General features: G+C 37.4%; 1 long non-coding RNA gene across 1 annotated transcript; it reads right to left on the reverse strand.

The window, feature by feature from the left end:
- Positions 1-11295: 11295 nt before the first annotated feature.
- Positions 11296-12196, reverse strand: LOC145736766 (uncharacterized). Its single transcript, XR_014180104.1, has 2 exons — positions 11520-12196; positions 11296-11452 (listed from the first exon to the last, which is right to left on the reverse strand). It is a non-coding gene; the product is annotated as an uncharacterized LOC145736766 (long non-coding RNA).
- Between the last annotated feature and the right edge of the window lie 13929 nt (positions 12197-26125).

Genomic DNA, 26125 nt, shown 5'->3' on the forward strand with positions numbered 1-26125 from the left:
CCAGTGCTAGTACTTTGCCAAAATACGATAAGCCGTATTTTTAAGTTATTATATTTTCTCATGATTGGCCAGTCCGATTTTTACCATTCTTGTTGGAAACAATTGGTAGAATTACAGGGTTTACAACCACGCTGCAGTATGATAGCGCGTAATAGGAAATTAGTGGTTTACGACTTTCCTTGTAATTATAATTCGCGAGTTGACGTAGCCGGCTAGGTTGGCCGAAGCGTACCGTTTTCCTGCAGTACTGCGGTTCTGTACGCGTCACTCGAGTAGGGCCGTGTTTCCCACTACCCGAAAGTGGGGAATCGGACTGTCTATAAAACTGGCCTGCGCCGCCAGTTCGTTCTCTGTTGAGATCACTAGCTCTCCCCGAACAACATCTCAACCTCCCAGCAGCACCGCCGCATCACAGTAAGTATACCTGTTTAGTGGCTAGCCCTCCTAGTGCACTGTGTACCTGTTACTTGAACACCGAGGCTCGCTAGACCGGGTGTTCGTTCCTTGTTTACTCCAACCCTGTACCGCCGTTTGTTGTAGCGTCGTGGTTCGCTAGACCGGGCGCTGCTTTAACGTTCACGTCACCAGTTTTCATTGCAAACGCTACATGGTTCTCTAGACCGGGCGTTTGCACCGTTAGTCCCAGCCCGGCCATTTTTCCGGCCCTTTTACTTCAGTAGCATCGTGGCTCGCTAGACCGGGTGCTACGCCATAGATCCGGCATTGTAGGTTTCTATACAAACACTACATGGTTCGCTAGACCGGGTGTTTGTATACTTTTCCCTGATAGGCCAATTTCCGGCCCTAGTTCACTCTCTAGCGTCGAGGTTCGCTAGACCGGGCGCTACACGATAGTTCCACTTTCAACACAAACGCTACATGGTTCGCTAGACCGGGCGTTTGTGACATTTAGTAGTCCGGCCGCACTTCCTGGCCCTGTCTTTTGTTGACTACGCTACATGGTTCGCTAGACCGGGCGTAGGAGGCAAGTTTCTAGATCCTGTTGCCGACAAGAACCACTACAAGGGTCGTATAGACCGGGTGGTTCAGTAATACCCTTTTCCAACTCTTTTACCGACCCGTGACACCGTACCTTTATTTGCACTGGGACGGTTAATTGCTTAGTTGTAAACGTAGACCTGCATTGTCCCTGTAATTAACTTTGATTCATCTTGTACCTGTAACATTCATTGCATTGCGTGGCTTTTTAACTTTCTGCATTATACCGTTGACCTGTTTTGCATCGCATCCGACCCGTACCGTAACTAAGTTGCACACTCTCACTCTCGTTCTTGTTTAATTAAGGGGAGGGGGGATTTAAGATACGCTTATTTGCCTAATTATTTGGTTTAGTTAAGTTTGCTGGCATTTTAAGTTAAGCAATTAGAATATACTTTAGTTGATTGGTACTTTTGGCTTTTATTAGCGTTGTCACCAACTGAACCACTGTTACCACAGATTGTCGGGAACCTTGTCTCCAGCTGTATAAAAGCTACCAAGGCATACGAATTGTGTTTCCTGGTTCACATTTCGAAAACTCTGAATACTTTCTTAAAACCAGGTGGCGCCCGAGGCAATTCTCCTTAACTTTTGTTCTAGAACATACTTTAATTCGAACTCCCGAATAAATAGCGTCACAGGGCTACTACAGGTGCGGTTAGGCCGAAATGTACGCCTACTAGTCTGTTACAAATATTAGAATTTTTTGATTTAGCAGGTTTAATAATACGCATAAATAAGACACGTTTAATGCTGGCATCCAGTCCCTACTAACTCACTTTATTATCGATCGAAAGTTTTGACAATAAAAACTGCATTCCTTAGCAGATAAGAAAAGGCAAGCTAAATACAACCATGTACCGAGTGTTTGAATCTAAACTCTAACACTGTCAACAGGTTATGGGGTCAGGGCAGTAAGAATAAGTGGAAAACATAAAAAGTGTAAATAAACTTGGAGGAAGGAAACGTGATTACAAAAATGGCAGTGGCTAATGCGCTACTGTCTCGCTTGGCGGATCAGTAAAACAATTCGACGGAACCGGCTATTCAAATTGGGAGTTCAAAGGGAAGTTACTTCTGGAACAAAATGAAGTTTTGGATGTGTTGGAAATGGGCCCTCCAAGAGACCCAACTAGAATGGGTGATTTTAAGAAGAAGGACATAAAAGCAAGAAACAATATTGTACAATGTTTGTAAGACCACATCTTAATTATTATAAAGATTATGCATAAGCAATAATAGATTAACTGAAAGAAACATATACAAAGAAAGGCATTGCAAATTTAGTTGTGTTGCAAAACAAAATGCGTAATATGAAATTTCAAGAAAAGAAACCATTGAGTCAGTTTTTCATTGACTTTGAAAATATTATTTTGGAAATTAAGAATGCTGGTGGAGCATTAGAAGAATCAGAAGTCATTGTGCAGCTGTTATCAGCCATGTCTGAATCTTTTCATGGAGTAGTAACAGCCATTGATGTGCTATTTTTACAGAAGGGTGATGAAGTTTTACTTAACCTAGTAAAAAGTAAACTTCTACAGGAAGAGGCACGACATGTACAACAGAGTTTTGACAAGGAATAATAGCCTCAAACATTCCTAAGTAGACACCAATCAAACTGATGGATGAAAACCAGGGCAAATCAAAAGAATGCTGGAAACTATCGTGGGTACCATCAAAAGAGGAGAGAACAATGTCATGTTACTGAAGAACACTTTACTTTTATGACCACAAACATGGACAACTCATTCAGATTTAGTGAATTGTAGTAATGTTCTTGACTGTAAGTTTGTAGTGGATAGTGAGGCTACAAATTACTTACTTACTAGTGATCTGGGAAAGTTTATAACTGACAGAAAGCAAGTGCATCATAAAATAAGAGATGGAAAACTTGGAGTAGTGGTTGAAGCACATTGGGAAGAAAATCTTAGCTTTAAACCCAAATGTGGACAAAAAGTAACCCTAGAAAAAGTTTTGGTGTGTGAAAATCTATCACATAATTTGCTTTCAGTGAAGAAAATTGAACAAAATGGATTAACAGTTTTATTTAAAAATGGTGAAGTATAAGTAATCAACAATAATAAAATCATTTTATAAGGAAATCTGTTTGGTCTGTATGTTAGTGATTTGTGTGCGTAGTTTTCCTATTCAGCAAACATCACAGAAAATGATCCTGATTTATGGCACAGGAGATTGGGACATAGTTGTAATTTTCCATCTACAAATCTGTGTGAAGTTTGTCTTCAAGGAAAACAGATTCAACTTCCTTATCAAAAACTACCTGAAGATAGAAAAGCAAAGTTTATAATGAATGAGGTTTCGACAGACGTATGTGGTCCTATTAGTTCAAAGTATTTAAAAGGTAAGCGTTACTTTGTATCTTTTATTGACCATTATTCACACTTTGTCATATGTTATAGTATTTGAAAAATTTAAAATGTATATCATGTCACGTTCGATTTTTGGCGTTACGAGCTGATACAGATTGGTACCCAGTTTAGTTGCGTTTATGAGATAGAGACTTATCGAGCAACAGGTAACCGTTTGCGGTTAGTTTAATTTAAACTGTAATAATTTTTATTTTCTATCCATAGTGTGGGCAAACACATTTCATTTTGTTGCATTTTCAGTTTCTAAAGGTATTTTTAGTAAAATGTTTTAAAGTTTTCTTAAATTCATACCTGTTTTAAGCGATTTCTCAAGGTGCTGCTGGCATTTTTGGCAACCATTTCCGGTTTGCCAGTCTTCAGTGTTCGATTAATGCACTATGTTTACGTTTAGAATCGCCTAGCTGAATTTTTATTAGTGGCAACAGCGCCGTGTTTTCTAACCACACGTTGGCAACAAGCAGCCAACGCCCGATGCGCCAGCGCCATCACCTGTTACGGCGGTCCGCCGCACCGCCGCAGTTGTCTATGAAGCCCCAAGCCGTTGATATCGTTTGCCACGGTTTATTGGCATTTTTTAGTAGACACCCGAGCCCCCCATCGTTATTAATACGTTTATTTCATTAATATACCGTTCAAGGTGGAGCTGGGCATTTTCATTCATCAGTAACAATCCGTTTTCATTTAATACAGTCCACTCAATTAACATTAGGGCCAGTAAAGCCCGAACATATTTGGTCATTCGAGCCTGATTTAAACAAGTTTTAAATCAGCAGTCACCGGCAAGTTCGACGTATTTCGAACCATTAACATTGTGTTTTTAGGCGTGCGTCAAATGCACATCTAAAAGGGAATATTTGGAACTGCACCATTAAGTTCTGGACGTCATTATTGCTTATAATTATAGCAAAGTCTATAGCGAGAAAAGGCTTTGAAACATTGAAGCAAAGGAAATCAAGTTTAAAAGCATAATAGCCAGGTATTTTCATACAGAAGGGAACAGTGCTAAGGAACAAATACAAGCCTTCCTGCATTCTGGAGTCCAAGGTAACACCTGCATGTTTTTTTGTGCAACTGAAACGGAGTTAAGTGTCGTGTGCCATCCTTATAAATAACGGGAGCTCAAGCTTCGGTAGCTGATTTCAATAAAAACTTTCGGTGATTTTTCGAAGTTTTTCACAATACCTACCTTCTTTCTGTGTTGGCACATCGCACCGTTTACAGTCTGTTTGCTTAGGTATATTATAATACCATTTACCTTTTCCACGTTTTTTTTTTGTACATTGAATTAATTCTTATTATTTTTATCACAATATGGCTCCCAAAAAAGATAAACTTAAGAAAGTTTCAACCACTAATGATGCAGAGAGTGTGTTTGTTGATATTGATGATAAAATTCGTTGTTTAATTCGTAAACGTGCAAATATTGAAAGCAAGCTGACTCGTTTTTCAAATTATTTTAAATCTGTTAGGGAGGAGACTCCAAACTCAGCTACTTTACTGCAATTAGAATTACGTTTATCTGATCTAGAGTTTAACTTGTTGAATGAATATTCAGAAGTCTCCCTTGAGCTAGAGAGCTTAGATCAAGGTCAAGTAGATGAAAATGATTTAGTCACTTTTGAAAATTTGTATTTTACAACTATATCAAATGTAAAACAGTTTCTTGTTTCTTTTAAAACGCCAATAAATGAGGTTCCAGTGCTTCCACCTACCGGAGAGGTATCATTTCCAAGTGTTCAAGTTAGAAAACCAAATGCAAAATTACCAGTCATTGAGTTACCCAAATTTGCTGGTATTTCTGAAAAATGGCTTGAATTCAGAGACCTTTTCTTATCTTTGGTACATGATAACTCAACTCTTGATGACATTGAAAAATTCCACTATTTAAAGGCCTCACTTGAAGGTTCTGCTTCTCATTGTATTCAAGCTATCAGTGTTACTGCTGACAACTACAAAATAGCTTGGGAAATTGTATGTCAAAGATTTGAAAACAAACGTTTAATGGTTCACAGCCATATCAAAGCGTTATTTAACATTTATGAAGTCAAACAGGACTCTTCACACGCCTATAGAAATCTTGTAGATACAGTTTCAAAAAATATACGTTCTTTACAATCTTTGGGCATCGAAACAGCTTTTTGGGATCCTTTAATATTTTTTTTGGTTACTTCTAAGCTTGATGTTGACACTATTAAAGACTGGGAACAACAAGAGTTTGCAAATGATTTACCTACTCTTGACGAATTAAAACAATTTCTGTCCTCAAGGGCCGACTTTTTAGACAAGGTAGCAATGCATAAAGGTAAGGTGCGCAAATCATTTTATACAGGTTCAACCAGTAAAAATCCATCTTGCTTTTATTGCTCCGAAGCGCATTTAATTTATGATTGTGCCAAATTTTTGTCCTTACCTATTTCTGAGCGTAAAATTAAAGTTGAAAATTTAAATCTTTGTTTTAATTGTTTACAAAAGGGTCATAGTGTGCAAAGGTGTAGATCACGAAACTGCAAGCATTGTCAAAAAAAGCACAATTCACTTTTGCACAACGACCAAAGTACAAACATTAACATGAACGTAAGTTCGAATACTCCACAAGTTTCTTTGCATAATCAAACAATTCAGAGCCAAGTTATTCTTGCTACTGCAGTGGTTGAAGTTTTTGACACAAACGGCAAATTACATTTATGTCGGGCTCTTTTAGATAATGCCTCTATGTCTAATTTAATTTCTAAAGAGTTTGCAAGCATTTTGGGCATTAAGCAACAAAAAATTAGTTCATCGATTTCAGGCATTGGCCAGACAGGCTCCAACATTACTGCATCCTGTAACATTGCATTAAGGTCACGTCATTTTAACTATGCTAAAAATCTGAATTGTCTGGTTATCTCTCAAATAACAAATGAACTACCAAACTCAACTTTCGATCCAAGTATCTTAAATATACCCTCACACTGCCTTTTGGCCGACTCTACTTTCTACGAACCAAACAAAATTGATCTTCTAATAGGTGCTGAAGTTTTTTGGGACTTGCTATGCCTAGAAAGAATTTCTTTGGGTTCCGGCATGCCATATCTTCAAAAAAGCAAGTTAGGTTGGTTTATTTCTGGTCCATTATCATTACCCAATCCTAATAAAGTGTCATTGTGTCTCCTTTCGAGAAACTTAGATGTTCAAGCTCAGCTTCAGAAATTCTGGGAAATTGAAGAGCTTTCTTCTGAACCAGTTCGATTAAAAGAGGAGCTCGAAGCTGAAAAAAACTTTTGTGACAATGTTTCTCGTTCTAAAGATGGTCGTTTTATAGTGTCCATTCCACTAAAGCAATCACCCGAGGTGTTAGGGGATTCATTGTCGCTAGCCACTAAACAATTTCACTCCCTTGAAAGAAAACTTGCACGAGATTCACTTCTAAAACAATCATATTCTGAGTTTTTGCGAGAATATTTGGAGTTAGGACACATGTCTCACTACACGCCTTCTAGTGACCAAGAAGTTAAATATTATTCACCTCATCATGGGGTTCTGAGGGAACAAAGCCTAACAACAAAACTTAGAGTGGTTTTCAATAGTTCCGCCAGGTCTTCATCAGGCGTGTCATACAATGACATTCAACTGGTAGGTCCTCAAGTTCAAGATGATCTTTTATCTATTATGCTTCGATTTCGTCAATATCAGTACGTTGTTTCAGCTGATATATGTAAAATGTACCGCCAAATACTAGTCATGGACAAATTTAGACCCTTACAGCTTATTTTATGGCGAGAAAACCCGACTGATGACTTGCAAACCTTTTGCTTAAATACGGTAACTTATGGCACTGCTAGTGCCTCTTTTTTGGCTACACGCTGTCTGCAGCAGTTGTCAATCGAACATCAACATTCTCATCCTCGAACTTCCAACATAATAAGTAAAGATTTCTATATGGACGATTTGCTTACAGGAGCTGATTCTTTACCTGAGCTTGTTCAGTTAAGCAGTGAAATATTATCAATTTTAAAAAAAGGATGTTTTGATCTTCGCAAATGGAAATCCAATAGTACTGAAGCGCTAAAACAACTTGACCCTTCAGAATCTTCTCAAGATTCTTATTTTTTTTTGCTCGTCTGAAGTCAGTAAAACACTTGGCATGCTATGGTCCTGTCAATCAGATACTTTTCACTTTTCAGTATCTTCTCTAAATTTAGTTAAACCCGTTACTAAAAGAGTAATACTATCAGAAATATCAAAGATCTATGATCCTTTAGGATTAATTAGTCCTGTCATTATAAAAGCTAAGATAATTCTTCAAATTCTATGGTCATTGAAGTTAACCTGGGACCAGACTGTCCCTCCTGACCAAGCAAAACAGTGGACAGGTTTTGCCTCTCAATTACCACGATTAAAGGATTTGTCCATTCCTAGGTGGGTATCTAGCAAACGCACTGCTTCTATGCAATTACACGGGTTCTGTGATGCTTCAAATGCCGCTTATGGCGCCTGTCTCTATGTGCGAGTTTTAAGATCCGATGGATCTGCTAGGTCAAAATTATTAATATCTAAAACACGCGTTGCACCACTAAAATCCTTAACCATTCCCCGCTTAGAACTTTGCGCTGCTGTTCTGCTGGCAAACTTATTTCACAAGGTTAACACAGCCATGGATATGAATTCTATCGATACCTTTCTTTGGTCAGACTCAACAGTTGCCCTAGCTTGGTTAAAATCATCTCCAAGTAATTTGCAAGTATTCGTAGCTAATCGAGTAGCTACTATTCAGTCTCTTACTTCAACTTGTTCTTGGAGATACTTACCTAGCAAGAACAATCCTGCAGATATCCTTTCCCGAGGCTTGTCTCCAAATGAATTAGTTCTTTCAAAACTGTGGTTTTGTGGTCCTGAATGGCTCGAAACCTCTGAAGAAACGTGGCCTATTGACATTACCTCACAAAGTCCCTTTCCAGTTGAACAGCTTCCGGAGACAAAATGTAAAACAAGTCAAGTTTTTGTCGAAGTAGACTATAACGACACCTTTCCTTTTAATCGTTTTTCGTCTTTTATACGATTAGTGCGTACTACAGCCTACTGTTTAAGATTTATACGACTTGGAAAAACACTCCATCTTAAATCTCAAAGATCCACCGGTCATTTGACAATTCAAGAACTTCGCCAAGCTAAACTGGTCTTAGTAAAACTTGCCCAAAGGCAATATTTTCCATCTGAAATGCACGATTTAATAGCCAGGGGTGTGGTTTCCAGAAAGAGTAGTCTTCTTAGCTTGGTTCCCTTTCTTGATGATGAACTTATTCGAGTTGGAGGCAGGTTAAAAAATTCATCTTACTCATTCGATAAAAAGCACCCGGCGATTCTTTCAGCAAGGCATCCTTTCACAATACTATTGTTCAAACATGAACATAAAATGCTTCTACATTGCGGACCTCAAATGCTTTTGGCCCACATTCGTAATAATTTTTGGCCTGTTGCCGGTCAAAGATTAGCCAAACGGACTGTCCGAGAATGCTTAGTATGTTTTCGCTACACTGCAAAGAATCCTACTCCATTGATGAGCAATCTACCTAAGTCGCGAGTCACACCTAGTTTGCCATTTTCCGAAGTCGGCGTAGATTACGCTGGGCCATTCTACATCAAAGACCGCAAGGGTCGTGGATCTAAAACCATAAAATGTTATCTATCATTATTCATTTGCTTATCCACAAAGGGAGTTCACCTTGAGGTTGTGACAGAACTGTCTACAAGCTCATTTCTTGAAGTTTTACTGCGGTTTATCTCTAGACGAGGAAGGCCTTTGAATATTTACAGCGATAATGGTACTAATTTCGTTGGTGCAAGCAATCAGCTGAAGGAACTCGGAAAATTTCTTCGCGACAATAAATCTAGCTTAACAGAGCAATTTATGTCCCATGATATCAATTGGCATTTTATCGCAGCATACGCTCCGCATCATGGTGGCATATGGGAGGCTGGAGTAAAATCCGCTAAACATCATTTACGTCGCGTCTTATCAAATACTTTGCTCACTTTTGAAAGCTTTTCTACTGTCATAACACAGATAGAAGGTATATTAAACTCGCGGCCGCTAACACCGCTCTCTTCGGACCCTAATGATCTTGAGGTGCTAACACCCGCGCATTTCCTCATCGGTCGTTCGCTCCAGTCTCTACCATTCCCGAGCGTTAAGGACATTCCAACAAATCGGTTGACTCATTTCGAGCAAATAGAAGCAATGAAACAGCATTTCTGGACCAGATGGTCGAATGAGTATATAAATCAACTCCAACAGCGTATCAAGTGGAAGCTTCCAGAGAAAAATGTTACCTTAGACATTTTAGTGTTAGTGCGCGAAGACCATTTACCTCCATGTAAGTGGCTCGTCGGCCGAGTAATTGAGCTTCACCCGGGAAGTGACGGAATTGTACGCGTTATATCGTTAAGGACACATAAGGGTATAATTAAGCGCCCCGTTGTAAAATGTTGTCCTCTTCCTTAAGTTATTTGCAACTTGACTGTTTAGTTTTAAGTTGTTCATATAATGTTATTGTCACGAAGGATAATAAATCAAATTTATTACTTGAACGGAAACATTAAAAAATGTTTATATTACTAGAGCGGAAACATTAAAATTGTGGAATGCGGTCGGAGTGCAACTGCAATTAAGATGCATTTGCTGAATTGCGAAATAATGTGGAATGTTTTCCAAGTACCGATGGTCGAAGGTCGTCACGAGTTGTCGGCTAGACGAGGCCAGGTCTGGGAGTTTTGATTGGTGGAATCAGTGTCTGGAAGGCTATAAAAAAGAGGTTGCACCCTAGAGAGGGGTTCAGTTCAGTTCAGTTCAATCAGTTCATTCCAATCAATCCAGTTTTGCTGTGCACCACGTCGGAGAAGGCAGTACCTAGCCAGAAGACTCCGCTCACGCCACAGAATGTAGTCGTCCTGAATTCTGCAACCCGCACCGGGTTTACAAATTAATTAAATAGTAAACCATCTCTTAAACTATAATAAATCGCAAGTGCCAAACCCTCCACGAAGCTGCCCTCATAATTGTTTTACAAATGTAAGTACAGATTTGTTATTGTAATATTTTGTGCATGTAAAAGGTATTGTTTAAAGTGTTACTTTGGGAATTATGTTGAAGGTTTTATTCCGATTCACCAAGTTGATAAACCAACCATTTTGTCAATTAGTTTTAACTATTATTTAGTTATTAAATTATATTTTTCTACCAAGTGGTTTGATTCTACCTCTGAAACAAGATCTCGGTAAAGGCGTTTATTAAAGTAATAAACGCACGTCTCGTTTAACTTGTTGGGCCAAAAGGGCTTTTCAATTTAAACGTGACATTATTTTTAGTATAAGTTTGACTTTGTTGAAATTTCAATTAATATTTCAAGGTGGGGGGCATGTTTACGTTTAGAATCACCTAGCTGAATTTTTATTAGTGGCAACAGCGCCGTGTTTTCTGACCACACGTTGGCAACAAGCAGCCAACGCCCGATGCGCCAGCGCCATCACCTGTTACGGCGGTCCGCCGCACCGCCGCAGTTGTTGTCTATGAAGCCCCAAGCCGTTGATATCGTTTGCCACGGTTTTATTGGCATTTTTTAGTAGACACCCCAGCCCCCCATCGTTATTAATACGTTTATTTCATTAATATACCGTTCAAGGTGGAGCTGGGCATTTTCATTTATCAGTAACAATCCGTTTTCATTTAATACAGTCCACTCAATTAACATTAGGGCCAGTAAAGCCCGAACACTCGCTATCTGATGAATATTCAACACTTGAGTTTTCTGTAAGAATAGACTTTGTGTTCCAAGGACAGTCATCAGGGGAACTTAAAGGGGGACTTTAAGTTTCATATGTCCCTTTTGTTCTACAATTTTAAGAATTAGTACCTAATTGTATGCCTTACTTTCTACTCCTTATAAATGGTTGTAAAAACTTCATGGACTGAAAGTAGGGCCAGGGAGATGGAGTAGAGCCGGACCCTGAGGGCACACATCTTATTGTTCTCAGTTCGGTGCAAAAACGGTTCCGCAGAACGTTCCACCGTTGTTCAGCCAATGTGGCTGCAAAGATATGTATTGCATATTTATTTGAAAATGTGTGAAAATTTGAAATTTTGATCTTACTTACGGGATAAATCTCCTTTTTCGGATAACAAGGAGGCAATAGTTTTCCACGCATTTTCCCGCACTATTTTGTTTTTATAGCTTTTGTTAGTTTTGTCATATAAGTATGGATATTGCGATACGTAGTCTATTAGACTTGAATCGTCTATTTCCATAATTGGATTTTTTACCGAAAAAGTGGTTTAAGAACAAATTTTTTAAATTATTTTAATAAAAATTTTCTTTATGCACAAAACACGCGTAATGAAGATGACAATAGAAACGTCAACGTCAAACATCAACGTCGAACGTCCAGTAAGTCAAAACAGTCATTTATTTTTCTAATTATTAATTTGTAGTATAAACCTAAACAAGATTTCTTAGTTTAAATATTAATTTTAGTGGAAATTTAAATTTAATTTAATTCTTAAATGGGAGGTATAAAGCAGGCATAATGGTGCTTACTTTATTCATTTTTTAAATTCAGTATTCAGTTTTACTCTGTGTTATAAATTGAAAACGTTGATCCTATTTTGTATAGCTAAAAAACGGCTAGATTTTGATGAAGTACCAGAAAGTAATTTTGCGCAGGTTGTTGTCTTTCTGGATAGCGCTGTTGGTATGTTTCTGAAGTAATTTGTACATTTGAATGATATGCGTAATAAATCTCTGGCATATCTCGTATTTTTTTACTTGAAAATGGAATTTTAATAATAATATTGAATGCAACTGACAAGACAAAAAAACACATACAGGTCACAGAACAAATTGCTCTTAGACTCATAACAAAAATTAGACACCCCCAAAACCCGCTTCACAACCCATCCAATGAATTTTTGTACGAACGAACTAAAATGACAAAAATTACTGAACGACTAACATAACTAGAGACAAAATGGAACAACAACCCCCAGAACTGGACCATAATAAACCCTATTTCCCTTCAAAGACCAACTCGACAATCCCGCTTCACGTCTCCCTACTACACTCTGTTGGAGCATTTCAATTAAGTGTAAAAAACATCTGTATGTATGTAAATATTAGTGTATATAGACATTATTGTTATGTTAATTAAGTGTGTTGACCAGAATTTACTTCTTTTTCTCTCGCATGTACCATGGGCAGAAAGGCCACGCGGCCGATAGCCCTTTTTACTGTACCTCGGTACTGTGAAACAAATATTATATATGATAGTTGTGTGCAACATCTGGTGACATCTGTACTCAACTCTATGAGTTAGAAAGTACAGATGGCGTTCCAAAATCTAGGAACAGCACCATTAATGCCGCATCATTCGGTTAACACCGATCTGATTGGTTGAAAATGGTGAGGTTTTGTTTTTTGTTTATCAATCCCAATCCTCTGACCGGTTTCGCCGTATTACGGCTCATCAGAGAGGCTTGATAACCAAAGAACAAAACCTTCGTTCCAGTATAGTCAACTGGATGCCAGAAATGATAGTTGTGTGCAACATCTAAACAAAAAAAAAAAAAAAAAAAAAAAAACCTCAAAACAAAACCTCACCATTTTCAACCAATCAGATCGGTGTTTACCGAATGATGCGGCATTAATGGTGCTGTTCCTAGATTTTGGAACGCCATCTGTACTTTCTAACTCATAGAGTTGAGTACAGATGTCACCAGATGTTGCACACAACTATCATTTCTGGCATCCAGTTGACTATACTGGAACGAAGGTTTTGTTCTTTGGTTATCAAGCCCTATAGCCTCTCTGATGAGCCGTAATACGGCGAAACCGGTCAGAGGATTGGGATTGATAAACAAAAAACAAAACCTCACCATTTTCAAATATTATATATATTGTCACGTTTAGGGGGTAGCGTAGGAAGAGAAACAAGATCGTAGCTTAAGTATGTCGTCTTTATTTACTACTTGGTGTACAATGAACTAGATCTTACCCCCAGATTAAGAGGGCTGCTAGCACCGCCGCAGGCGGGACGCGCATGGAACACTTTCCAAGAGGGGGTGTGTAGGTGCGTGGGTGTGGGGGTATGTGCGTAAGGCCTTCTGATGTGCCGCCAAGCAAAACCCGCTCGATACGAGCAGGGTGCCCCTATGTCCGACACGCCCAAAGGATTTACTTAAGGTACTGCAACAGGGTAACGAGCCGTCCGGGCACTAGAAAGTTCGGACTGTCGCTCGTGACCTCCCTCTGAGGATGACCCCAGAGTTCGGTGGTTTAGCCGAGCTACGGTGCATCCTTTATACTCGTCAGCGACCTCATTACGCTAACCTTGCTGACTATGGTGGTTACTGGGTGTGCACCGTAACTATTAACACGGGTGTGACAATATATATAATAATATTGCACCGAATTAGTAAATGTAGCTGACGTTAAAAGTGACATCCAGTCGGAGAGTCAATAATTTGTTTATCAAAACAACGTCATGTAGGTACCGTTATTTACGGCACTCTTCGCAAAGAAAGTATTTTTTTCATATTTCCTCCAAACTGCAAGTCCGAATCTTAACAAGTGATACATCATTTTAACCAGAAAAAAAGCTGATGATGGTTTCGGAAAATCGAAACGTCGGATTCCAAATTTGACTCCGCGATCTTGTAGAGGAGAAAAAGTGACTGTGAGGATGTGTCAGCCATTTTCATTTGTCTCTTCAAATAATACCAGAAAAAAATAAAAACGTTTTTTTAAAATTTCGCTTTTTTCCAGGTAGTTCCGAAAGTAGTCGGAATTTTCTAATTTTTAAAACGACATATTACAAAGCTCGAAAATGCGCATCTTTGCCCTAATTTAACTGACTTTGTATCCCTTCAAATAACCGAAATCCCCATGGTTAAGCTCGTAAAACGGACACCCTGTATACAGGGGGTTCCATTAAAAAAACGTAAGTAAGGTTAAAATCTTGCAAAATAGTTGGTTTTTCGTTTTTTTTTATTTAAATATTCGATATTTAAATAAAAAAAAACTTGCTATAGTCAAATAAAATTTGGTTTTTTGTTACGTTTAGATATCTTTTTTCTAAAACGAAAAAGTTACAGATGATCAAACTGTTATCAAAGTTGATGAAATAACGCACTGTTGTACAGGGGGAGTCAAAGAAAGAGTGAAGTTCATTATCTCATTTGTTTCGAGAAATAGAAAACTCTATCGTTGACTCACCTTGTACAACAGAGCGTTATTTCATTAACTTTGATAACATCACTTGGATTAAGTAAAATAATTGGATTTTTGGATACATCATTAAATGTCTTATGTGTGCCGAAAAAACACTATAAATTTTGGTACAGTCAAGGAAAAAAACAGTGTTAAAGTTTGAATGGCCAGAAATGCAGTATTTGTAATTTATCAATAATTTACTGATAATTTACCGGTCAAAGTTACTTTAGCGGTAATTTACCCATCACTAAACAAATATGATATGAGCTGTCGTTAGCTTCAATCATTGTTATCTATCTAATCAGATCAAGATTGAAAACAATGATCTACTAAGCCCTTCCACCTACGTCAAGGTCACACAGCTCCATGGAAGGGAAACCTTTAGATTAGTGGTAGGTTGGTTTTTAACCTACTGCTTATCTCTATAATCAGATTTTTAAGATTAGTTACATTTTCAGAAACATTTAGAATTAAATCGAAACCTGATTTATGTGTTAACTATAGTTGACATATTTGAAGATGAGTTGACGTATTTGACAAATAGAACAAGATTTTAATTTACATTAAAAATAATTTTTATACCTATAATATGAGTTAAGATACCAAACATATTAAAATAATAATTATTCTAATATGGTTGGTATCTTAACACATATCGTATTTTTGTTTTGAAACAATTCATGTTTCGAAGCATACCTCGATCTTCATAGTTTTTGATGGTCTCGCAGATGTTCTTCCTCACCGAATATCTCAAGAGACACTCCAGAAGTCGGTCGGTGGTCGGAACTTTCTCGGTAAATTCCTTAGCAATTTTTTGCACCAAATCCTCCGAGGGCAGTTCAATATTTATATCATCGTCCCTTTCCTCCTCGGAGTCGGATATCATTAAATCCGAAACCAGAATCTCACTGGCTTCTTGTCCTCCTTGAACGACATTTTGATGCGGAATAGGAATTGTGATCGACTGAATTTCATTTTGTTCTGCAGCAGCTTCATCAGGAGAAGGTAAGTCGAGGTCCAGACAATTCACTTCTTGCTGATCTAAGTAGTCCCTATTAGCCAACAGTCGATCAAGTCCATCGAGATGATCCAGATTAGGAAGAACATCCTCCTCTAACTCATTGAAAACATTATCTTCTTCGAGTATTCTTAGTAACTCGTCAACAGTTCCGCACTCCATTATTTTTCACTTATGGTTTCTTATTCGCACTCAAAAAGTGACCAGAGTAAAAACTTCCGAACTTGCCGAAAACCAAAACAGAAATGACTATAATATCGTACAGGCCCTATTTCTCAGGTAGCATCATAAATTTCCTCAAATTTCTATTGGTCCAAAATCTTCAGGTTTGCTGGTTTGTCATCTTTAAAATGTAGCGACGGTTATTTTCACAATAGATTTAATGGAACCCTAATAAATCCTGTCTGAACCATAAAAAGTTGAAAACATGGTCACTTTTGAAAAATATAGAATATAGTTTAAATAGTTAGGTACTGTTCTACGAATGTTTCTACAAAAGCGTAAAAGGGTCACAGATTTTGACTGAGCATGAGCGTAGAAGATAACTCAGAATTATGATAAAAAAATATACTTAGTGTTCAAAGATGAAATGCATGGATACCATATAAGAATAACTGCAAACAGGAAAGTTTTGAAAATTTTGCAACATACCAGGTGTCCAAGAGCACCCTGGACATAGGAGATTAACATGGGAAAATGGTTTTGATTTTTTTGCGCCTGTACGGTTCATTTAATGGAAAAACGCTTTAGATAAAAGTTGTAGAGCACATTTTCGGCTATCAACTTGTAATTTTTTCAATACCGTAGATTTGACCATTAAGACGAAAAACGGATCTAATATTCGGAAATTTTAAATCTCCCGCCAAGCGGTCGTTAAGGAAAGTTTATACCCGGTCGTGCTACCAACCTTTCAAAATCATAACAAATCGTTGTCAGTCATTCTATAATCAAAACATTCAAAACAAGTTTATTTAGTAATAATTTTGAGTTACTAGCCACATACTGCGAAGAAAATACAAATGAATCATGATAAAAAGACTTTATCAGGAGCCACAGTCCCAAAATCTGGTAAGTTGCGTTCATAACCTCATTCAATGTCTCTACTCAACTTATTTACTTTGTAGCAAAATTCTTTAAGAAAACACTGGTTTTGCTTGCAAATATTTAATGAGGATGACCGAATCACCTATCTCAAGCCTCTTCATAACACTACCAAACGATTTAAAGTCATAAAAACAATGGACTAGGACGGCCTGCAGATGTTTGAAGATAAGTTGCTTTACTATACAGGGACCACAAAAGAGGGTAAATACTTCCCTCAAAAGTGGTGCAATTTAGTGACCTCTGTGACTGATAGTTTTATTGTATCCTTCTGTTTTGTAGTGTTATCAACACACCATAGTGTTTAAGTGGTTTTACATTGTATGATGTTAATAAAAAGGCATTTTTTATAACTGATTGTCAATGTTTTTTCCCATCTCTACAGGGTAAGGTAAGTACTGATATTTAATTAGCTCCATTAGTTAACTTGAACATCATTCACCTACAAGGATACTTGTAAAATGTCTACTAACCAAAAATAGTTTAATTGCAAGTAATGTGTAACTCGAGTTCACATTTGATTAGTAAAGGTATGTCCTGTGAAATGGTGTATTGAATTAGAAGCAAATTGTTTCTCTTTAGAGACTTTCAATCACTACATTTCACCTACCTTTGCTAATTTGGAACTCCACTATTAGGTTAGTAAGACAAAGTTGTTTTTAGCATAGCTTGTATGGTGACAGGTTCACCCACTCACACTCAATCTGTGGAACAATCACTGTTTATGTGGTAAGACCAGTTTTCTTTGCCACCTATTGTACCTAAGCTTTTCACTTGAAGAAAATGAATACTGTACCTTGAACTGTGAATAAATAATTAATACAAACATTCAGTGTACAAAGTTTTATTTGGAACAATTGAGTGTGTGGAAAAAAAACACAATTATAATGTTAATACCTAAACCTAGAATAGAACAGCTCATGTAGATAGCTCAATTGAAAAGTTGGTTTTTTGACAATACCTACCGATATACAAAAAGTTTTGTCACCTGACTGATAATTTGACTGTGTAAGTCCATATTCTCTTCTTAGAAGGGGTTTCTCAGAGGTTTTATAGCCAGTTTAAGATTATTCACATTTCACATGCACATCAAATTTTGAGATTTAAGTCAGATATCAACACTGAATCATTTTAAGTTTTAGTTGCAACACTGGTGAAGACCCCCGCTGATGATAGTCCATGAAGTTAAGCACATTGAAACTAAATCACATCACTTTTGAAGGAAGTATTTGGCCCCTTTGTTGTTGTCCCTGTACAGTAGGAAACTTATCTTCAAAGATATTCATTGTCCACTGTTTTCATCACTTTAAATCGTTTGGTAGTGTTATGAAGAGGCTTGAGATAGGTGATTCGGTCATCCTCATTAAATATTTGCAAGCAAAACCAGTGTTTTCTTTAAGAATTTTGCTACAAAGTAAATAAGTTTAGTAGAGACATTGAATGAGGTTATGAATGCAACTTAGCAGATTTTTGGGCTGTGGCTACTGATAAAGTGTTTTTATCACGATTTGATTGTATTTTCTTCGCATTATGTGGGTAGTAACTCAAAATTATTACTAAATAAACTTGTTTTGAATGTTTTGATTACAGAATGACTGACAACGATTTGTTATGATTTTGAAAGGTTGGTACCACGACCGGATATAAACTTTCCTTAACGACCGCTTGGCGGGAGATTTAAAATTTCCGAATTTTAAATCCGTTTTTCGTCTTAATGGTCAAATCTACGATATTGAAAAAATTACAAGTTGATAGCCGAAAATGTGCACTACAACTTTTATCTAAAACGTTTTTCCATCAAATGAACCGTACAGGCGCAAAAAAATCAAAACCGTTTTCCCATGTTAATCTCCTATGTCCAGGGTGCTCTTGGACACCTGGTATAGTAAAGGTAGCCATTATTTTACTTTGTAATATGAACAGAACGGTTGACCCCTTTAAATTGAGAAATAAATATGGAATATATGGTATCTATGGTATATACAGGATAAATCTCAGAAAGTATAAGAGATACGAAAAAGTTTTAATTGGGGCATTGGCGCAAGAATCGAAGCATCGCGCAATTAGAAGCAGAATGGAATACCGTTTTAAAAATTTTGAATTACATAGAAATTTAATACGAGCACTTTGAGAGAAAATCAACGTAACTACTTAATTTTATGTTTTCAAGAAAAATGTCATCATTTTGAAAACAGTAGTTTCAAAATATGATGACTATGAACCACATAGTTTTTGGCAGTTTCTAAAACATGGCAGTCATAATAAATGACATTTTAACAAATGACACTTTCCGTCACGTTTCAGGCAGTAAAGATGAATTTCAAAATTCAAAAATTGTTCAAAAAATGTATAGGGTTAATTTAACTGCTAACTCAAACCGTTTTCGAGATGTTCATGAAAATATTCGAAGAAAAAATAATCAACTTTGTAGCCCTCTAGCTGCCAAACGTTACAACTTACTCTAATTTCACAGTTTTGACGTTACATTGACAGTTGAAGGCGTTCAAGCGGTGTTCGGCGGCGTCGTTCATCCCTCCGCTCACAAGAGAGCGCGGAATGCAATCCAGCCCGTGACTGAGACGTTCCGCGCAATGAATCTGAGTGTCGCCCGTTTACGTCCGATCCCTCGCGGCGAGCACGCGGAAACGTAAACGGTTTTCGCGCTTCTTCGAGAACGTGGACAATGGAACGACTGGAACGAGGGGTAGATGACCGTGAAGACAAGGGTAAAACAGTCGCGGCCCGCAAACAACCCGAATCGTCACCCAATCGTTCTCCGCTCAACGTTTGGGAAGTAAAATTTTGAATATTGCGATCTAACTGTTATGAGAATATCCAGTTTGGTTTCTTAAAGGTAATAAAAGATGCAGACAGAGGAAATGTGCTTCTTTGACACTCTTTCCGACGGATTTGAAGTCGTAGTTATTGTATTGTGGCCTTTGTCGCAAGAAGTAATAAATGCTAAAATATTGTAACACTGTTTGGATCATATTGTCACGACTAACACAGCGTGAAATAAAACACACAGTTAACATTACCATTAAATTTATTAAATAAATTCCCTAACCTAAACAACTCATAACTTAAAAAAACAAATCAATCAATCAAACTAATAAAAATATTCGGTTTTCTAACCCATTAAAAACGTAACTAACTTCCAATAAAATTAATATTAACTATGCGTAAAATCAATACACAAGATTAAAATTCAATATTCATACTTATACATCTAATGAAGACAGAATCTTGAAGAGAGGCTTGGTGTGACGACTGCGACCATTCCGCCCTGTCTTTTCAGATCAAAGAAAACAAATATTTCTTTTAATATTTCCTTACCTTCCACCCCATTCCATTTCCTGATTTGTGTCACTTTTGAGCCGTTTTGTCGTAACACGAACAAAAATGCGAAAATTTTAACTTTTTACCTGCACTGTATAAGCGGTTGTCGAGCAACCGTACCAGCAACAATGACCTGTTTACCCGTTGCTCGACAACCGCCTATACAGTGCAGGCCAAAAGTTAAAATTTTCTCATTTTTGTTCGTGTTTTACGACGAAAGGGCTCAAGTTAGAGATCCAAAAAAAAATACAGAAAACTAGTCCGTGAGAGGTAGTACAACTTTCATTAATACGATTTTTCAATCAAATCAACTGTACAGGCGCCAAAAAATCAAAACCGTTTTCCCATGTTAATCTCCTATGTCCAGGGTGCTCTTGGACACCTAGTATACTATTTTAGTTCGTAGAGAAGTTGGTTGGATGGGTTGTGTAGTGGGTTTTCTGGGTGTCTTATTTTGGTTATTAGTCTTAGAGCAATCTGTTCCGTAGTCTGAGTATATCTTTTAGTTTTGTCAGTAGCGTTTGCTCTAAGTAAGTGTCCGTAGTCTAGAACTGGTCTACAGATAGATTTGTATATTTGTGTGGCGGTTTTCGTGCTAATACCTTTGTTTTTGTATGTCAGTGATCTAAAGTGTTTTGTCCGTTTAATAGTTTTAGTTCTTGCATTTTTTAAGTGTTTTACGTCATGTTTGGGTTCAGTTATGTGGCCGTCCGCGGTTATGTTTGGGGAGTCGTCTTTGATCTTATGATTTGGTAGTAAAAGTTGGTTTTTAGTTGCGTTGGGGGTCAGTCTACATCTGTAAAACCATGTCATAGTATCGTCAGTAAGTGATTGTAGTTTTGAGACTGCTTTTGACGTAGTTTTGTCGTGTACTATAAGTGCAGTGTGTTTTGGTTTAAAGCCAAACTGGTATGATGGAATGTGCTGTCCAATCTGTTCTTGAAGTCTGTGATAAATAATATAAAACTACGAAACACGAAACAAAGCAATCTGGTCTATTGCAAGGGCATCGCCAAGGGGAGTAGGTAAGAGCAGCTGCCCCCCCCCTTGAATTTAAAAAAAAGAAGGAGAATCGATAAAAATGTACAGGATTTTCTTGATAAAGTAGTCGAGAAATTTACGAAAAACCCTCAGAGATTATGTTTTAATTAATATAATCAAGAAACGAGTTTACTGAAAAAGTTTCTTGCAATTTTAAATAAAAACCCATCTTCTATTCCATATGCTCTCCCATAGGTCATAGGCTGGCGACGCTCTTGGTCTATTGACTCCGTTTTAAGCAATAAAACTGTGCAAGTCTGTCAAATAGGATTGATGGTTATCAGTCTGCAATGGAGCAATATTGTCACGAATGAAATAAATCAAATTTATTTCACTTGAACGAAAACATTAAAAATGTGGAATTTATTTTACTTGAGCGGAAACATTGAAACGTTGGAATGCAGATTGTGACATTTGCACTTATGATGTTGTGGTTGAACTATGCATCGGAGTGTGACCGGATACTGGGTTATAAAATATGCGAAATATTTCTAAAGTACCTAGGGTCAAAAAGGACGTCACAAGTTGTCGGCTAGTGGAGACCAGTCTGGGAGTTTCTGATTGTCGGAACCAGTGTTTGGAATGTTACAAAAAGGAAGATTCTAGAGGGGGGTTCAAAACGCTTTCGCTTTTTGGACACCTGAAAAAATAGCTTTCAAGGTTTTGTTTAACTTAAGTCATTAATAGTTTTGCAATCTGGAAGTCAAAACGGACTGATTCACTCCATTTGCTGATATTAAAAGCCAGAAAAGTAAAATCCAATTAAGTGTGTTGGTTAGATTTGCATTCCATAAAGTAAAGTGGTTGGTGGTTGGCCATTTTGCTATTATTTTTTATAAAAGCAGTTTTAGGGTTAGTATCAGTTCCCGCAAGTGATTGATGTGCATTTAGTGAATTTTGTAAGCTGCAGAAACATTACAAGTAAAGTGAGACAATTTTCGAAAAACGTTTAAACTCTTCAAAAACAGGTTTCTCGATTCTATTATATTGTGTTCAAAAGGGGTTTGGCTAATTTCGTGTCATGCTTAACACTGATGACGTTTTTATGCTTTATTTAATTTTTAAATTTTATTATTTTTTTCGAGGTAAATCAAACAGAGATTTAATTTCGAGACAAAAATGAACGGTTCAAACTCATTAAGGTTCTTGAAATGTTATTAATGCTTTTTTTTGTGTTGATTATTTAATCATGATTTATTTAATCATTATTCATTTCTTATTATATTTTATTAAAATGTCTATTTAACCCACAAAAGATGTTTCCTTGATTTATAAGTATTCACAGTTTAAACTCAATTATTTTTTTTATGTAAAAAAGATAAAATTTGAACTTTTATTTGTTATATGCTAAGCTTTCTTCTGCCACCTGACTTATCAAGTAGAATATGCTCCCTTTCAACCCAACATCTAAATAAACTTGCAGATATGATCACTTCAACAGAAGAAAATTAAGCTTATTGCACTGGTGCTACGAACCCCAAATAAAAGTGACACAAATCAGGAAATGGAATGGGGTGGAAAGTAAGGAAATATTAAAAGAAATATTTGTTTTCTTTGAACTGAAAAGCCAGGGCGGAATGGTCGCAGTCGTCACAACAAGCCTCTCTCCAAGATTCTGTCTTCATTAGATGTATAAGTATGAATATTGAATTTTAATCTTGTGTATTGATTTTACGCATAGTTAATATTAATTTTATTGGAAGTTAGTTACGTTTTTAATGGGTTAGAAAACCGAATATTTTTATTAGTAAGTTATGAGTTGTTTAGGTTAAGGAATTTATTTAATAAATTTGATGGTAATGTTAACTGTGTGTTTTATTTCACGCTGAGTTAGTCGTGACAATATGATCCAAACAGTGTTACAATATTTTAGCATTTATTACTTCTTGCGACAAAGGCCACAATACAATAACTACGACTTCGAAGCCGTCGGAAAGAGTGTCAAAGAAACACATTTCCTCTGTCTGCATCTTTTATTACCTTTAAGAAACCAAACTGGATATTCTCATAAAAGTTAGATCGCAATATTCAAAATTTTAAACTTGAGATAATTTACATCATGAACATATTTCCCATGAAAAATACATACAACATTGAAGCTCGATAGATAATAGGATTTAATGACGTTTTGAAATAAAACGTTTTATTTTTTATTGCGATTTTTATGGTAGTAAATTCATGTATTCAAAGTAGTCGAAAAATCAGTTGTCTACTTTAAACAACTTAATTTTTGATTCTGTATGGATTTGTTTGTTTTTTGTGTTATTTATAAAAGCTACACATGACTTTTCATAGAAAATTTAACATATAATCCAAATATCTAATTAGTTTTTTTCTGTAGTAAATTGTTTTTAAGTTGTAACGAAGTCACTAAATTTTTGTTGATTATATTTCTTAAATACGCGTGACCTTCTCTGCTAGGTGCTTGACCGCGGCCGTCGTGGCGTCGATGTTGTCGGGGCCGTCCGGAGCCGTTCGAAATGGTTCGGTGGGCGCTGGGAGTGGGTACCGCCACTAACAGCCCCCACCGTTGGTTTTGTGTATAAAAGATGGTCGCGCACCGGAAAACGGGGATTCTTCGATCGCTAAAAGGTCGAAACCAATTGCCTAGCCGTTCCGTGCCGTTGGTATCCCTTATCTCCGCGTATCTGTAAGTAAAAAATAGGCACATACCGACCGTCCGGTATTTGTTCTGTTTGCTGTTTTAAAACCGTACTGTTAACTGTAGTTATTTTAAACCTGTAAATTGGGGCATTTTCAATATTTTTCCGTGGTTTTCCGTTTGGGGGTATTTCTGGTAAAACGGCGCCGGCTGCAGTAACTTTCTTTTGGAAACAGTTAGGTAATCTTTCTGGTCCTGTTCCTGTTTGTTTGACACCGGGGAAACGGTGTAGCAAGCAGGAACGGTGTGGCTCGTTTACTTGGCTCCGGGGAAACGGAGTAGTGAACGGGTTTTGGGTACTTTAGGGATTAGCGGCTGTGTGACTGGCAACGTTACGAGAGTTGAAAGCTCTGTTGCATGATTCTGGGGAAACAGTGTGCAACGGAGGCTCTGTTTGTCGAACCCCGGGGAATCGGGGCGACATATAGAGATTAGGTCGAGCGGAACACCGCTGGTCACGTAATTGGGCCTTTTTGGGTTTTTGGAGCAAACTCCGGCGTCGAGTAGCCAGTACTACATAACCGTACCGTACCGCCGTACTTACACCGTGTCTTATACGGTCATAACCTACAGTAGTCAGGCTAAACAGCAGTGAAGGGTCCGTAGCTAGTTTTCTTTACCGTTACACGTTTTCCCCGAACCACCAAACAAAGCTTTCGTTTCATTAGGTAACCGCTACCGTAAGTATTTTCTGTAAGTTCAGAGAGCCGCAATACTGTACATTTAGTGAAAACAGTTGTTTTAATTTTGTTTATTTCCCGAACCCCTTGGAACTTTCTCCAGCTGTCTAAAGGCTACCCAGGCATCGTAAAGTGGACCTTCAGCCACAATAAATAACGAAGGTGGCGCCCGAGGCAACGTAACCGAGGAAATCAGCAAGAAAAGCGCTTCAAATTTGGCGCCCGAGCAGGGACCTTTTTTTTATTAGTCTGTTTTCTTTCGTTGGTTTTCTCTAGTTGAAGAGATATGGACGAGGAAAGCTGTAGCGGAGACTGGGCAGTTGGTAGAATGACCGAAAGTCAAGACAGCGACAACATGGAGTTGTCGACTGACGTGAGGGCGAGTTGGATTTACGGGTTGAAAAGGAGGAGTTGCAGGGTCAACTCAGTAAGTTTTGCCTTGGTGTGACTGGTGCGTCACAGGCGTGAGGGTGTTGCAACACCGTCCCCACACCTGCAACCGTTTGCGGTTCCTGCAGTACCGGTTGAAGGGTTTCCAAACCACCCACCGCCACCACGACTGATGAATGTTTATCAAGCAAACCCAGAAGTTGTTAAAATAATCAATTTTACTGAACATACTACATAAACATTATGTCATCTAATGACAATTTAAGATACTCAGGTTAAGGAAGATAGACGGTAATTATTATTCTAGTGTGCTTATGTCTTTCCATTGTTTTATGTCAGAAAAATAAAGTTGTATAAAATCTAATAAAAGTATCTTCAATCTCTTTGACCAGTTCACAAAAGGATAAAGGAAGCTGTAGAAATTAACAGGTTATGGGCCCAGTCCCGGAAAACCGGAAAAGTAAGCAGTAATTATCCTGTTGTGAAATGTATTTTGAAAACCTGAAGGATAAGACAAATTATGGCGACAATCCCTAGTAATTTAATTGTAAAGCCATTTGATGGAAACGGCTTCTCAAATTGGGAGTTTCGAGTAAGATTGTGTCTTGAGCAACAAGGTGTTTTGGAAATGTTGGAGAAAGATCCTCCGGAATCAACAGCCACAAATGAACTTGCAGTTTTTAATAAAAACGATATAAAAGCTCGGAATTTAATCGTTCAGTTATTGGCTGATAATGTTCTTGAAATGGTGAAAACCAAAACTACAGCTAAAGAAATCATGAATGAGTTGAAAGGTACTTTTCAAAAGCAAGGAATAGCAAACCAGGTACATTTGCAGAAGAAATTAAGAAACATGAAATACTTTGGAAAAGGAAAACTAAGTGAATTTCTGTTTGAATTTGAGAAAACAGTCTCAGAGTTAAAAAACTGTGGTGGAAACATAAATGACACAGAGATAGTTACACAGTTATTGTCTGCAATGCCAGAGAACTATCAAGTAGTTACCACTGCAATTGATATTATTTTTTGTCAAGGTGAAAGTAACATCTCTCTTGACTTTGTAAAAAACAAATTATTTATGGAGGAATCAAGACAAGAAAAGGTAAAAGAAGAGAACGTAGACACATCACAGCCACATGCTTTTTATGGTAGAGGAGATGAAGAAAGAAAACATTTTGGAAAAGGATATAGACATCCAGGAAGTCAGCCAATAAACAAACGACCATCAACTACAAATCGTTATGCATTTCCCGATTATAGAAGCG

The sequence above is a fragment of the Ips typographus genome, linkage group LG12 (assembly GCF_016097725.1).
Source record: "Ips typographus isolate SLU linkage group LG12, UJ_Ityp_2.0, whole genome shotgun sequence".
NCBI classification, from domain to species: domain Eukaryota; kingdom Metazoa; phylum Arthropoda; class Insecta; order Coleoptera; family Curculionidae; genus Ips; species Ips typographus.